Raw genomic sequence first — 14,214 nt, forward strand, 5'->3', positions numbered from 1 at the left:
TAGTCACACACTCACACACACAAATACGGACCCCAGGCCTCACCCCTTCCTAGTTCCTGGAAAGCCAATAGAGGCAACCATGCGAGCAACTGCAGCACATTACAGTCATCAGTCAATCAATCAATCAATCGTATTTATTGAGCGCTTACTGTGTGCAGAGCACTGTACTAAGTGCTTGGGAAGTACAAGTTGGCAACATATAGAGACAGTCCCTACCCAACAGTGGGCTCACAGTCTAGAAGAATAGTAAGCGCTTAACAAATACCATCATTATTATTATAATTCTAGGGGTCAAATCAAGCATCTGTTTTCTTGCATGAAATTTTGCGGGGGCTTCCAGACTTCCATTTGCGAAGCTCCACCCAGAGCTCATAAAGAAATGGGAAACTTGAAGACACTCTCTCTCTCCCTGTCTTCACTCTGATCCTCCTTCTCTCTTTCTCTGTCCCTCTTTTCACTCGGATCCTCCCTCTTTCTCCCTCTTCACTCCATTCCTCCCTTTTTCTTCCTCCAACTCTTCACTCTATTCCTTCCTCTCTTTCTCCCTGTCTTCACTCTGATCCTCTTCTCTCTCTCTCTCTCCCTCTCTCTCTCTCTCTCTCTCTCCCCCCCCCCACTCTTTTCACTCTGATCCTCCCTCTCTCTTTCTCTCTCCCTCTTTTCACTCTGATCCTCCCTCTTTCTCTCTCCCTCTCTTCACTCCATTCCTCCCTTTTTCTTCCTCCAACTCTTCACTCTGTTCCTTCCTCTCTGTCTTTCTCCCTGTCTTCACTCTGATCCTCTGCCCCCCCCTCCATCTTTTCACTCTGATCCTCCCTCTCTTTCTCTCTCCCTTTTCACTCTGATCCTCCCTCTTTCTCTCTCCCTCTCTTTACTCCATTCCTCCCTTTTTCTTCCTCCAACTCTTCACTCTGTTCCTTCCTCTCTTTCTCCCTGTCTTCACTCTGATCCTTCCCCCCGCCTCTCTCCCTCTTTTCACTCTGATCCTCCCTCTTTCTCTCTCCGTCTCTTCACTCCATTCCTCCCTTTTTCTTCCTCCAACTCTTTACTCTGTTCCTTCCTCTGTCTTTCTCCATCTTCACTCTGATCCTCCCCCCACTCTCTCTCCCTCTTTTCACTCTAATCCTCGCTCTCTCTTTCTCTCTCCCTCTTTTCACTCTGATCCTCCCTCTTTCTCTCTCCCTCTCTTCACTCCATTCCTCCCTTTTTCTTCCTCCAACTCTTCACTCTGTTCCTTCCTCTCTGTCTTTCTCCCTGTCTTCACTCTGTTCCTCTTTCTCTCTTTTTCACTTATACGCAGACACACACGTACTCTCCACAAACCCCATGGGGAGATCAAACACCCAGTCCTGCTAAGCCACTCGATAAGAAAGCATGCCCCAACCACCGTGACTTCTGCGCTTCCAAATATGCAGGCAGTCTCCCCGGTTATTTTCCATTGTAGTCACTTAAGCGAGGGTATGGCCGACGGGAGAACGCAGAGGGGAAGGTCTGTGCAGTGTTTGTTTGGGGTTCGGTAAACACAGTCGGGCAGAGCAGCCCGAAGGGATCATTTTGCCATATGGCAAAGTCGCTCCAGGAACAGCGCTTGATATTTTTACGTGCCTGGTGCTTTCCGTACAGGCCTTCCATCAATCCTTCCAGACTGGGTGTTGCAAAGAAGCCCGTAAGCAGACAGCAAGAGGATGAAATTCACTTATCTCCTCCCAGGACCATATGGGTCTCCTTTCCTCTCCTGACCAGGTTTCCTCGCTAGATTTTAGTGAACACCTTCCTACACCTTCCTGTGGAGCAGAATGTCTCAGGAGAGTGAAGAAACTGTGAAGAGAGCCAGGCTTTCTTCGGAAAGACAAAGAGCAGCGCAATCCAGAGTCAGACTACTGATCCATCCAGACCAGTAATCTGTCTCCCTCAGTGGCCACAAGTCTTCCCTGCCTCATTTTCCCCACCCCGGGCCATAATAGTAATGACGGTATTTGTTAAGCGCTTACTATTTGCCAAGCACTGTTCTAAGCGCTGGGGGCAGGGGATACAAGGGAATCAGGTTGTCCCACATGGGGCTCACAGTCTTCATCCCCATTTTCCAGATGAGGGAACTGAGGCCCAAAGAAGTGAAGGCACTTGCCCAAAGTCACAAAGCTGACAAGGGGCAGAGTCGGGATTAGAACCCATGACCTCTGACTCCCAAGCCCGGGCTCTTTCCACTGAACCATCCTCATATTCATGCCAACCTGAGCAGGCAGGAATACAAATACACTCAAAAATTTATTCTGAGCACTCTACTTAGGTCATGTTTGTCTCTCTTGCTAAAGTGTAAGCTCCTTGTGGACAGAGAACATGCCTACCAACTCTACTGTCTTATATTCTCCCAAGAGCTCATTACAGTGCTTTGTTCACAGTAAGTACTCTATAAATAGTGAGTGATTGATTGGTTATCAATGGGGAACGTGTCATTTGTTTTTCTGTACTTCCCAAGCATCTAGTACAGTGCACTCCACCCAATGGGTGCTCACTAAATGCTAGTACTACAACTGCCCTCTGAAGGAATTCAGTCACCTCAGGTGAGTTTCTCTGGGCCTCAATATTAAACTGGGGACATTTTCCTGTACTTTACTCATCATCCCGGGTCCTAATCCCGTCTCCTCCACTTTTCTGCTATCTGTGTGACCTTGGACAAGTCACCTAACTTCTCTGTGCCTCATTTACTTCATCTGTAAAACGGGGATTGCAACTGGATACTGGACTGTATCCGACCCAATTTACCTGTATCTACCCCAGTGCTTAGTACAGTGCCTGGGATATAGTAAGTGCTTAACAAATACCACAATTACTATCATTATTATTAGAGAAGCAGCTTGGCTCAGTGGAAAGAGCCCGGACTTTGGAGTCAGAGGTCATGGGTTCGAATCTTGGCTCCGCCACATGTTTGCTGTGTGACCTTGGGCAGGTCACTTAACTTCTCTGAGCCTCAGTTCCCTTATCTGTAAAATGGGGATTAAGACTGTGAGCCCCACGTGGGACAACCTGATTACCTTGTATCCTCCACAGCGCTTAGAACAGTGCTTTGCACATAGTAGGCATTTAACAAATGCCATTATTATTATTATTATTATTATTATTATTATCATCAGTAGCAGTAATAGTTCTCAGTCAGCTCTCCCTCCTTCCTGACCTGGCTAATCTCCTGCTTCAAGCCAGACACTCATGACACTGCTCTATTGCCAACTGTGAGCCCGCTGTTGGATAGGGAGCATCTCTATATGTTGCCAACTTGTACTTCCCAAGCGCTTAGTACAGTGCTCTGCACACAGTAAGCGCTCAATAAATACGATTGAATGAGTGAATGAATGAGCCTACTCACTTTACCTCAGTCAATTATTCTATCAGTGGTATTGACCTCTTCCTGTGTGCACAGCACTGTGCTAAGTGCTTGAGAGAGTACTGTGAGCCCACTGTTGGGTAGGGACTGTCTCTATATGTTGCCAACTTGTACTTCCCAAGCGCTTAGTACAGTGCTCTGCACACAGTAAGCACTCAATAAATACGATTGATTGATTGATTACAGTAAAATAGAGTCTCAGAGAAGCAGCATGGCTCAGTGGAAAGAGCCCGGGCTTGAGAGTCAGAGGTCATGGGTTCAAATCCCAGCTCCACCAATTGTCAGCTGTGTGACTTTGGGCAAGTAACTTCATTTCTCTGTGCCTCAGTTACCTCATCTGTAAAATGGGGATGAAGACTGTAAGCCCAGCGTGGGACAACCTGATTACCTTGCATCTATCCCAGCGCTTAGAACACTGCTTGGCACATAGTAAATGCTTAACAAGTACCATCAGAGAAAAAGCGTGGCTTAGTGGAAAGAGCCCGGGCTTGGGAGTCAGAGGTCATGGGTTCTAATCCCGGCACTGCCACTTATCAGTTGTATGACTTTGTAAAAGCCACTTTGCTTCTCTGTGCCTCAGTTACCTCATCTGTAAAATGGGGATTAAGACTGTGAGCGCTGCGTGGGACAATCTGATTACCTTGTCTCTACCCCAGTGCTTAGAACAGTGCTTGGCACATAGTAAGCGCTTAACAAATTATTATTATTATTATTAGATCAGAGTCTAGCATACAGTAAACATTTAATGAAAATACCCCCAAAAAGTGAATACATAAAATCTATCCCACCACTGATCCCTTTGCCCAAATCCTCCTAGAGGCCTGGAACTCCCTCATAACAATGATAGTAATTATGGTATTTGTTCAGCGCTTACTATATGCTAAGCATTGTTCTAAGCACTGGAATCGTTCTGACAGACCACCACTCTCCTAAAATCACGTCTCCTCCAAGAAGCCTTCCCTGAATAAGCTCTTATTTCTCCTATCCGCTCCTCCCGTCCTTATGCACCTGACTGCGTACCCCTTAACAATAATAATAATATATTATTATTTATTAAGCACTTACTATCAATCAATCAATCATATTTATTGAGCGCTTACTGTGTGCAGAGCACTGTATTAAGCGCTTGGGAAGTACAAAACGGCAACATATAAAGACGGTCCCTACCCAACAGCGGGCTCACAGTCTAGAAGGGGGAGACAGAGAACAAAACCAGACATACTAACAAAATAAAATAAATAGAATAGATATGTACAAGTAAGATAAATAACTAAATAGAGTGATAAATATGTATAAACATACATACATATATATATACAGGTGCTGTGGGGAAGGGAAGGAGGTAAGATGGGGGGATGGAGATGGGGATGAGGGGGAGAGGAAGGAAGGGACTCAGTCTGGGAAGGCCTTCTGGGGGAGGTGAGCTCTCAGTAGGGCCTTGAAGGGAGGAAGAGAGCTAGCTTGGAGGATGGGCAGATATTAGGTGCTGGGGTAGATCAAGTTAATAATAGTAATAATAATAATGGCATTTATTAAGTGCTTACTTTGTGCAAAGCACTGTTCTAAGTGCTGGGGAGGTTACAAGGTTACAAGGTTGTCCCACGAGGGCCTCACAGGCTTCATCCCCATTTTACAGATGAGAGAACTGAGGCCCAGAGAAGTGATGCTACTTGTCCAAAGTCACACAGCTGACATCTGGCGGAATGGGGATTTGAAGCCCTGACCTCTGACTCCAAAGCCCGGGCTCTGTCCACTGAGCCAAGCTGCTTCTCATTGCTGCTGATCAGGTTGGACACAATCTACATAGTCTAAGACCCACATGGGGCTCACAGATTTAATCCCCACTTTATGGGTGAGGTAACTGAGACACAGAGAAGTGAAGTAATTTGCCTGAGGTCACACAGCAGACAAGTGGCAGACCCAAGTCCTTCTGACACCCAGGCTCGTGCTCTGTTGTGTAGGGACCGTCTCTATATGTTGCCGATTTGTACTTTCCAAGCACTTAGTACAGTGCTCTGCACATAGTAAGCGCTCAATAAATACGATTGAGTGAATGAATGAGTGAATGAGGCCATGCTAGGAGCTTACAGTCTAGAGGGGAAGATAGACATTAATATAAATAAATAAATTACAGATATTTACATAAGAGCTGAGGGGCTGAGTAGAGTGAATATCAACTGCCCAAAGGATACAGATCAGTCAATCGATCAATCGTATTTATTGAGCGCTTACTGTGTGCAGAGCACTGTACTAAGCGCTTGGGAAGTGCAAGTTGGCAACAACTTGTTACCGAGGTGACTTAGAAGGGATAAGAAGTGAGGGAAATGAGGGCTTACTTGGGGAAGGCCCCTTGGAGGGCATGAGATTGTAATAAGGCTTTGAAGGTGGGGAGAGTGGTGGGCTGCCAGCTATGAAGGGGGAGAAAGTTCCAGGACCGAGGGAGGATGTGGGAGAGAAATCAGCGGTGTACATATGTATATATGTTTGTACATCTTTATTACTCTATTTATTTATTTTACTTGTACATATCTATTCTATTTATTTTATTTTGTTAATATGTTTGGTTTTGTTCTCTGTCTCCCCCTTCTAGACTGTGAGCCCACTGTTGGGTAGGGACTGTCTCTATATGTTGCCAACTTGTACTTCCCAAGCGCTTAGTACAGTGCTCTGCACACAGTAAGCGCTCAATAAATGCAATTGATTGATTGATTGAGATAAATTGGATGGAAATATCGTGAGCAGATCATTGTAAGAGTGAAACATGCTCACTTCAACAAAGTCCCTCCTGCTGCCAAGTACTGAGATGATTTTTGAGGAAGGCGATCCATCCCCAGGGACATCTAGTGGATTTGGTTTTCAGCATTCGGAGAACACAGCAGGGTCTAGCAGTTCATTCATTCAATCGTATTTATTGAGCGCTTACTGTGTGCAGAGCACTGTACTAAGCGCTTGGGAACTACAAGTTGGCAACATAAGGAGACAGTCTCTACCCAACAACAGACTCACAGTCTAGAAGGGGGAGACAGACACCATAACATGTGGACAGGTGTCAAGTCACCAGAATAAATAAAAATAAAGCTAGATACACATCATTAACAAAATAAATAGAATAGTAAATATGCGCAAGTAAAATAAATAGAGTAATAAATCTGTACAAACATATATACAGGTGCTTTGGGGAGGGAAAGGAGGTAGGGCAGGGGGGATGGGGAGGAGGAGAGGAAAAAGAGGGCTCAGTCTGGGTTAGACTGAGCTTGGTTAGAGCATGGGCCACAGAGTCAGAGCACCCGGATTCAAATGATGTGCATTTAGCTTTAATTCTGTTTGTTCTGACGACTTGACACCCGTCCACATATTTTGTTTTGTTGTCTGTCTCTCCTCCTAGACTGTGAGCCCATTTAGGGGAGGGACCGTCTCTATATGTTGCCAACTTGTACTTCCCAAGAGCTTAGTACAGTGCTCTGCACACAGTAAACTCTCAATAAATACGATTGAATGAATGAATAATCCCGGTTCTGCCACATATCTGCTGGGTGACCTTGGGCAAATCACTTCTCTGTGCCTCAGTTACCTCATCTGTAAAATAGAGGTTAAATCCTTCTCCCTCCTACTTAGACTGTGAGCCCCTTGTGGGACAGGGACTGTGGCCAACTTGATTAGGTTGTTTCTACCCCAACGCTTAGCACAGTGCCTGACACATAAGTGCTCCATTCTTTCATTCATTCATTCTATCGTATTTATTGAGCGCTTACTGTGTGCAGGGCACTGTACTAAGCACTTGGAAAGTAGAATTCAGCAACAAAGAGAGACAATCCATGCCCACAACAGGCTCACAGTCTAGAAGAGGGGAGACAGATGTCAAAACAGGTAAGCGGGCATCAGTAGCATCAATACAAATAACTAGAATTTTATATATATATATATATATATATATATGCACACACATCGGAACAAGTAAAACACATTAATAGAAATAAATACAATTAGAGATATGTACATATATACACAAGGGTTGTGGGGTGGGGAGGGAGTGTAGAACAAAGGGAGCAAGTTGGTGCAGGAGGGGGAAGGGGGAGCTGAGGAAAAGGGGGGCTCAGTATGGGAAGGCCTCCTGGAGGAGGTGAGCAATCAATCGATCAATCAGTGGTATTTATTAAACATTGACTCTGAACAGAGTAGTGTAATAAGCCCTTGGAAGAGTACAGTTGATAGCAAAGCAGTGTAGGAAGTGCATAGAAGCAGCGTGGTTCAGTGGAAAGAGCACGGGCTTTGGAGTCAGAGGTCATAGGTTCAAATCCCGGCTCTGCCAATTGTCAGTTGTGTGACTTTGGGCATGTCACTTAACTTTTCTGGGCCTCAGTTACCTCATCTGTAAAATGGGGATTAAGACTGTGAGCCCCCAGTGGGACAACCTGATCACCTTGTACCTCCCCAGCGCTTAGAACAGTGCTTTGCACATAGTAAGTGCTTAACAAATACCATCACCTTTATTATAGGAGAGTACCTTGGGAGGGTACAGCTGTGAGCAGAGGAGTGTAGTAAGCTCTTGGGAGAGCACAACTATGAGCAGAGCAAGGCAGTAACCCTTGAGAGATTGCAACTGTGAGCAAAACAGTGTAGTAAGTCCTTGGGACTGTACAACTATGAGCAGAGTACATTGAAGAGTACAAGAGTTGGTATACACAGTCCCTGCCCTCCAGGATTACAATTATTCAAGATCACGTTTCGACAACCTCAGGGGAATACATGCTGAAAGTCAGTGTGGTGAGTTTGGGCGTAGGCTGGGGTCAGACGGGGAACTGGTTGACAGAGGTAGCAGTGGGTGAAATATGCCCCGTCCCAATTCCCGATTTATGAATTCACAAAGAAATTCCAGCAACTGCCACCAGACAGTTCCAAGCTCCCTCCCTTCTGATTCCTGCCAATTGTGCTTGGGTGTTAAAATTGGGAGCGGAGGAAAAGCACCGTTTCTTCCATTTGCTCCCTCCGTCGAGAGTCGATGCTTGATTCATGCTGAGCGCAGAGAGGTATTTGGGGTGTGGTGTCTCACTAGGCCGTGCACATCTGAGGAAGGAGTGATACGAATGAGGGAAACTGTGAAAAGCAGATTTTCCGGGTGTCACCTGTGGGTCATGATGGGGGTCCTATGCTCTCTTCCTCCCTTCAAAGCCCTACTGAGAGCTCACCTCCTCCAGGAGGCCTTCCCATACTGACCCCCCTCCTTCCTCTCCCCCTCCTCCTCCACCCCAATTTACCTCCTTCCCCTCCCCACAGCACCTGTATATATGTATATATGTTTGTATGGATTTATTACTCTATTTTATTTGTACATATTTATTCTATTTATTTTATTTTGTTAATATGTTTTGTTTTGTTCTCTGTCTCCCCCTTCTAGACTGTGAGCCCACTGTTGGGTAGGGACCGTCTCTATATGTTGCCAACTTGTACTTCCCAAGTGCTTAGTACAGTGCTCTGCACACAGTAAGTGCTCAATAAATACGATTGAATGAATGAATGAATGCTCTGACACCTGGGTGCCCCCAGCCCTTGGGATTTATTAATGTATCCCTGCAATCCAGGCTATTGCAGGACTTGAGCAACGGCATTTATTGAGCGCTAACTGGTTGCAAAGCACTGCACTGAGCACTTGGGAGCATACAGAAGAAGCAGCATGGCTCAGTGGAAAGAGCCCGGGCTTTCCTTGAAGCCTCCCTTCAAGGCCCTACTGAGAGCTCACCTCCTCCAGGAGGCCTTCCCAGACTGAGCCCCCTCCTTCCTCTCCCCCTCGTTCCCCTCTCTATCCCCCCCGTCTTACCTCCTTCCCTTCCCCACAGCACCTGTATATATGTATATATGTTTGTACATATTTATTACTCTATTTATTTTACTTGTACATATCTATTCTATTTATTTCATTTTGTTAATATGTTTGGTTTTGTTCTCTGTCTCCCCCCTTCTAGACTGTGAGCCCACTGTTGGGTAGGGACTGTCTCTATATGTTGCCAACTTGTACTTCCCAAGCGCTTAGTACAGTGCTCTGCACACAGTAAGTGCTTAATATATATGATTAATTGATTGATTGATTGATTGATTTGGAGTCAGAGGTCATGGGTTCAAATCCCGGCTCCGCCATTTGTCAGCTGCATGACTTTGGGCAAGTCACTTCACTTCTCTGAATCTCAGCTACTTCATCTCTAAAATGGGGATGAAGACTGTGAGCCTCCCGTGGGACAACCTGATCACCTCGTAACCTCCCCAGTGCTTAGAACAGTGCTTTGCACATAGTAAATGCTTAATAAATGCCATCATTATTATTATTATTATTAAAATGGGGATTAAGACTGTAAGCCCCCCGTGGGACAACCTGATCACCTTGTAGCCTTCCAGCACTTAGAACAGTGCTTTGCACATAGTAAGTGTTTAGTAAATGCCATTATTATTATTATTATTATTAAAATGGGGATTAAGACTGTAAGCCCCCCGTGGGGCAACCTGATCACCATGTAACCTCCCCAGCGTTTAGAACAGTGCTTTGCACATAGTAAGTGCTTAGTAAATGCCATCATTATTATTATTATTATTAAAATGGGGATTGACTGTAAACCCCCCGTGGGACAACCTGATCACCTTGTAACCTCCCCAGCGCTTAGAACAGTGCTTTGCACATAGTAAGCGCTTAATAAATGCCATCATCATCATTATTATTATTACAATGCAACAGAGTTGGTTGACCACAGCAAGTTTTGAGTCTAGAGACTGTAATCGAAATCGTAATCAAAATGATTTCTTCCAAAGTGCAAGGGGAGGGGAGCTTATTTGTTCATTCATTCATTCATTCGAGAAGCAGCGTGGCTCAGTGGGAAAGAGCACAGGCTTTGGAGTCAGACGTCATGGGTTCAAATCCCGGCTCCGCCACTTGTCAGCTGTGTGACTTTGGGCAAGTCACTTCACTTCTCTGGGCCTCAGTTCCCTCATCTGTAAAATGGGGATGAAGACTGTGAGCCCCACGTGGGACAACCTCATCACTTTGTATCCCCCCAGCGCTTAGAACAGTGCTTTGCACATAGTAAGCACTTAATAAATGCCATCATCATCATCATCATTCATTCAATAGTATATATTGAGCGCTTACTGTTTGCAGAGCACTGTGCACTACTAAGTGCTTGGGAGAGTACAATATAACAATTAACAGACACATTCCCTGCCCACAACAAGCTTGCAGTCTAGAGGGGGAGACAGATACTAACATAAATACAGAAATGACAGAAGAAGTGCTGTGGGGCTGGGAGAGGGGATGGATGAAGGGAGCAAGTCAGGGAGACACAGGAGGGAGTGGGAGAAGAGGAAAGGAGGGCTTAGATGGGGAAGCCTTCCTTCCTCTCCCCCTCGTCCCCCTCTCCATCCCCCCCATCTTACCTCCTTCCCTTCCCCACAGCACCTATATATATGTATATATGTTTGTACATATTACTCTATTTATTTATTTATTTATTTTGCTTGTACATATCTATTCTATTTTTTTTTATTTTGTTAGTATGTTTGGTTTTGTTCTCTGTCTCCCCCTTTTAGACTGTGAGCCCACTGTTGGGTAGGGACTGTCTCTAGATGTTGCCAATTTGTACTTCCCAAGCACTTAGTACAGTGCTCTGCACATAGTAAGCGCTCAATAGATACGATTGATGATGATGATGATGAAGGCCTCTTGGAGGAGAAGTGTCTGCAATAAGGCTTTGAAGATGGGGAGAGTAACTGCCTGTTGGGTAGAAATCGAGAAGGCATCCCATCTACCTCACCCGGGTGAGTAACCTGTTGAGAATTTCTAAAAAGGTGCTACATAAGTTCACTCTCAAAGCAGCGTGGCTCAGTGGAAAGAGCCCGGGCTTGGGAGTCAGAGGTCGTGGGTTCTAATCCCGGCTCCGCCACTTTTCAGCCTTGTGACTTAACTTCTCTGTGCCACAGTTACCTCATCTGCAAAATGAGGATTAAGACTGTGAGCCCCACGTTGGGACAACCTGATTACCTTGTATCCCCCTCCCAGTGCTTAGAACAGTGCTTGGTGCATATAAGTGCTTAACAAATACTATTATTATTATTATTATTATTATTATTATTATTATTATTATTATCATTCTCTGTGCCTCAGTTACCTCATCTGTAAAATGGGGACTAAGACTGTAAGCCCCACCTGGGACAACCTGATTACCTTGTATCTACAGAGAAGCAGCGTGGCTCAGTGGAAAAAGCATGGACTTGGGAGTCAAAGGTCATGGGTTCTAATTCATCAATCGTATTTATTGAGCGCTTACTATGTGCAGAGCACTGTACTAAGCGCTTGGGAAGTACAAATTGGCAACATATAGAGACAGTCCCTACCCAACAGTGGGCTCACAGTCTAAAAGTCTAATTTAATCTGTGACCTTGGGCAAGTCACTTAACTTCTCTGAGCCTCAATTACCTCATCTGTGAAATGGGGATTAAGACTGTGAGCCCCACGTGGAACAACCTGATCGCCTTGTATCCCCCCCAGCGCTTAGAACAGTGCTTGGCACATAGTAAGCACTTAACAAATGCCATCATCATTATTATTATTATTATTACCCCAGCACTTAGGACAGTGCTTGGCACATTGTAAGCGCTTAACAAATGTCATTATTATTATTATTATTAGAGCCTACCACCCCCAAACGCTTAATAAATGACGCCAAAACAAACGTAACTTTCTGCTTCTCTGTGACAGTCTCAGGTATTTTGCCGTAGGATGGACTAGCCCCTCCACTGCTCCCGAAACTATTTGTGTTGCTCCCGTCACGACTCAGGGAAGTTCCTGTCAGCCTCACGTTTCCCTGAGAGAATCCCAGAGGTTGCAGTGAGCGTCGTGTACCTGAGGAAACGGGGTGGGATTGCATCTTCTTGGTTTCCTGACCAGAAACCTCTGAGAAGAACGCCAGATCATGCAGTGACTTCATTTGAATGCCATTTCCATTAATGCGAGCCAGTAATTTATTTGCAGCCCTGTGTCTGTGTTCACGAGAAAACAAGCCGCAGGCCTGGTTAAAATCCAAATGGGAGATGATGCGATTTTCACGGGACAGACCTCAAGCCCACCCCTGATACATCATAAAAGGAAATAATCTGACAGCCTTATCTGCGGGCCTCTCTTTCCCTCTGAACCACCCTCGGAGAGGTTTGAGGGTTGACCTATAAATCCCGCCGTGAAGAGAGGCACGTTCCTCCTCTGGTGGAAGGAAAGATTGAGGGAGGGTCGGGGTTAGGTGGAGTGGAATTTGTAGCGGATTCAAAACATTATTCGAATCGTGTTCCATTTCACCATTGAAAACTCCCATCGACCCCGTCCAAGCCCTAATTTCGCACTCACCCAGAAGAGACGATTTGCTGGCTTGTGGTGAAACTGTGTCAAGGATTTTAGCTATTTTTAGACCAGACGAGCAAACCAGCATGGTCTGGTAGAAAGAACACAGCCTGTGGCTTGTAAACTCTCCTCGGACGGGGATAGTGTCTACCAACTCTGTTCATTCATTCAATCGTGTTTATTGAGCACTTACTGTGTGCAGAGCACTGTACTTGTGCTTGGAAAGTACAAATCTTGTACTGTACTTTCCCAAGCGCTTAGTACAGTGTTCTGCCCACAGTAACGCGCTCAATGAATACCACTGATTGATTAGGACATGTGTAAGTCCCCACCACCGAAAGCTCAGCAAGCCCCCAATCGCCACATTTTCTCTCTCTGAGGAAAACCCTGTGGCTCTTTTTCTGAGCTGTGGGGGATTAAGTTCCAAAGCCAATAATAACATCAGGCTGAGTGAGGAAAAGGAACACTGTGGTTTCCGGCTTCCAGTTGGGAATGGAAATACTTACTAGTCAGGGGTGTTCTCCTGCCAAACGGCTAATGGAGATGAAAGAGAAATCCGTCTTCCACATCACATGATCCTTCTACTGATTGGTAACAGGGAGGCAATTAGGGGACAGGCTGTAGTGTGGCTTGGGAGTCAGAGGACATGGGTTCTAATCCCACCACCTCCACTTTTCTGCTGTGTGACTTTAGGCAAGCCACTTAACTTCTCTGGGCCTCAGTTCATCTGTAAAATGGCGATGAAGACTGTGACCTCCCCGTGGGACAACCTGATTACCTTGCATCTACACCGGCACTTAGAACAGTGCTTGGCACATAGTAAACGCCAAAGAAATACCATTATTATTATTATTAAAAACTCCAGCTGGGACAAAGTCTAGTTTGCAGGTCCATTTCTTCACCAGTTCATTTATTCTGAGTGCTCAATAAATACAGTTGAATGAATGAATTTATTCAATCATACTTGTTGAGCACTTATGGTGTGCAGAGCACTGTACTGGAGAAGCAACGTGGCTCAGTGGAAAGAGCCCGGGCTCTGGAGTCAGAGGTCATGGGTTCAAATCCCGGCTCCGCCAACTGTCAGCTGTGTGACTTTGGGCAAGTCACGTAACTTCTCTGGGCCTCAGTTCCCTCATCTGTAAAATGGGGATTAAGACTGTGAGCCCCCCATGGGACAACCTGATCACCTTGTAACCTCCCCAGCGCTTAGAACAGTGCTTTGCACATAGTAAGCGCTTAATAAATGCCATCATCATTATTATTATTATTATTACTAAGCACTTGGGAGAGGACAACGTAAAAATAAAGACCCATTCCCTGCCCACAACAAGCTTATAGTCTACAGGATAAGTTTACAGTAATCCCAGAAGCTGACATAGTAATAGCAGTAGTAATAATAATAATTATGATATTTGTTAAGTGCTTACTATGTGCCAAGCACTGTTCTAAGCACCAGGGTAGATAG

At 45.3% G+C, this 14,214-nt stretch overlaps 1 protein-coding gene across 1 annotated transcript in view; it reads left to right on the top strand.

The window, feature by feature from the left end:
- Nucleotides 1–14,214, top strand: part of SH3RF3 (SH3 domain containing ring finger 3) — a 397,785-nt gene that overhangs the window by 353,485 nt on the left and 30,086 nt on the right. The window lies entirely within an intron of this gene.

The sequence above is a fragment of the Tachyglossus aculeatus genome, chromosome 2 (genome assembly GCF_015852505.1).
Source record: "Tachyglossus aculeatus isolate mTacAcu1 chromosome 2, mTacAcu1.pri, whole genome shotgun sequence".
NCBI lineage: Eukaryota > Metazoa > Chordata > Mammalia > Monotremata > Tachyglossidae > Tachyglossus > Tachyglossus aculeatus.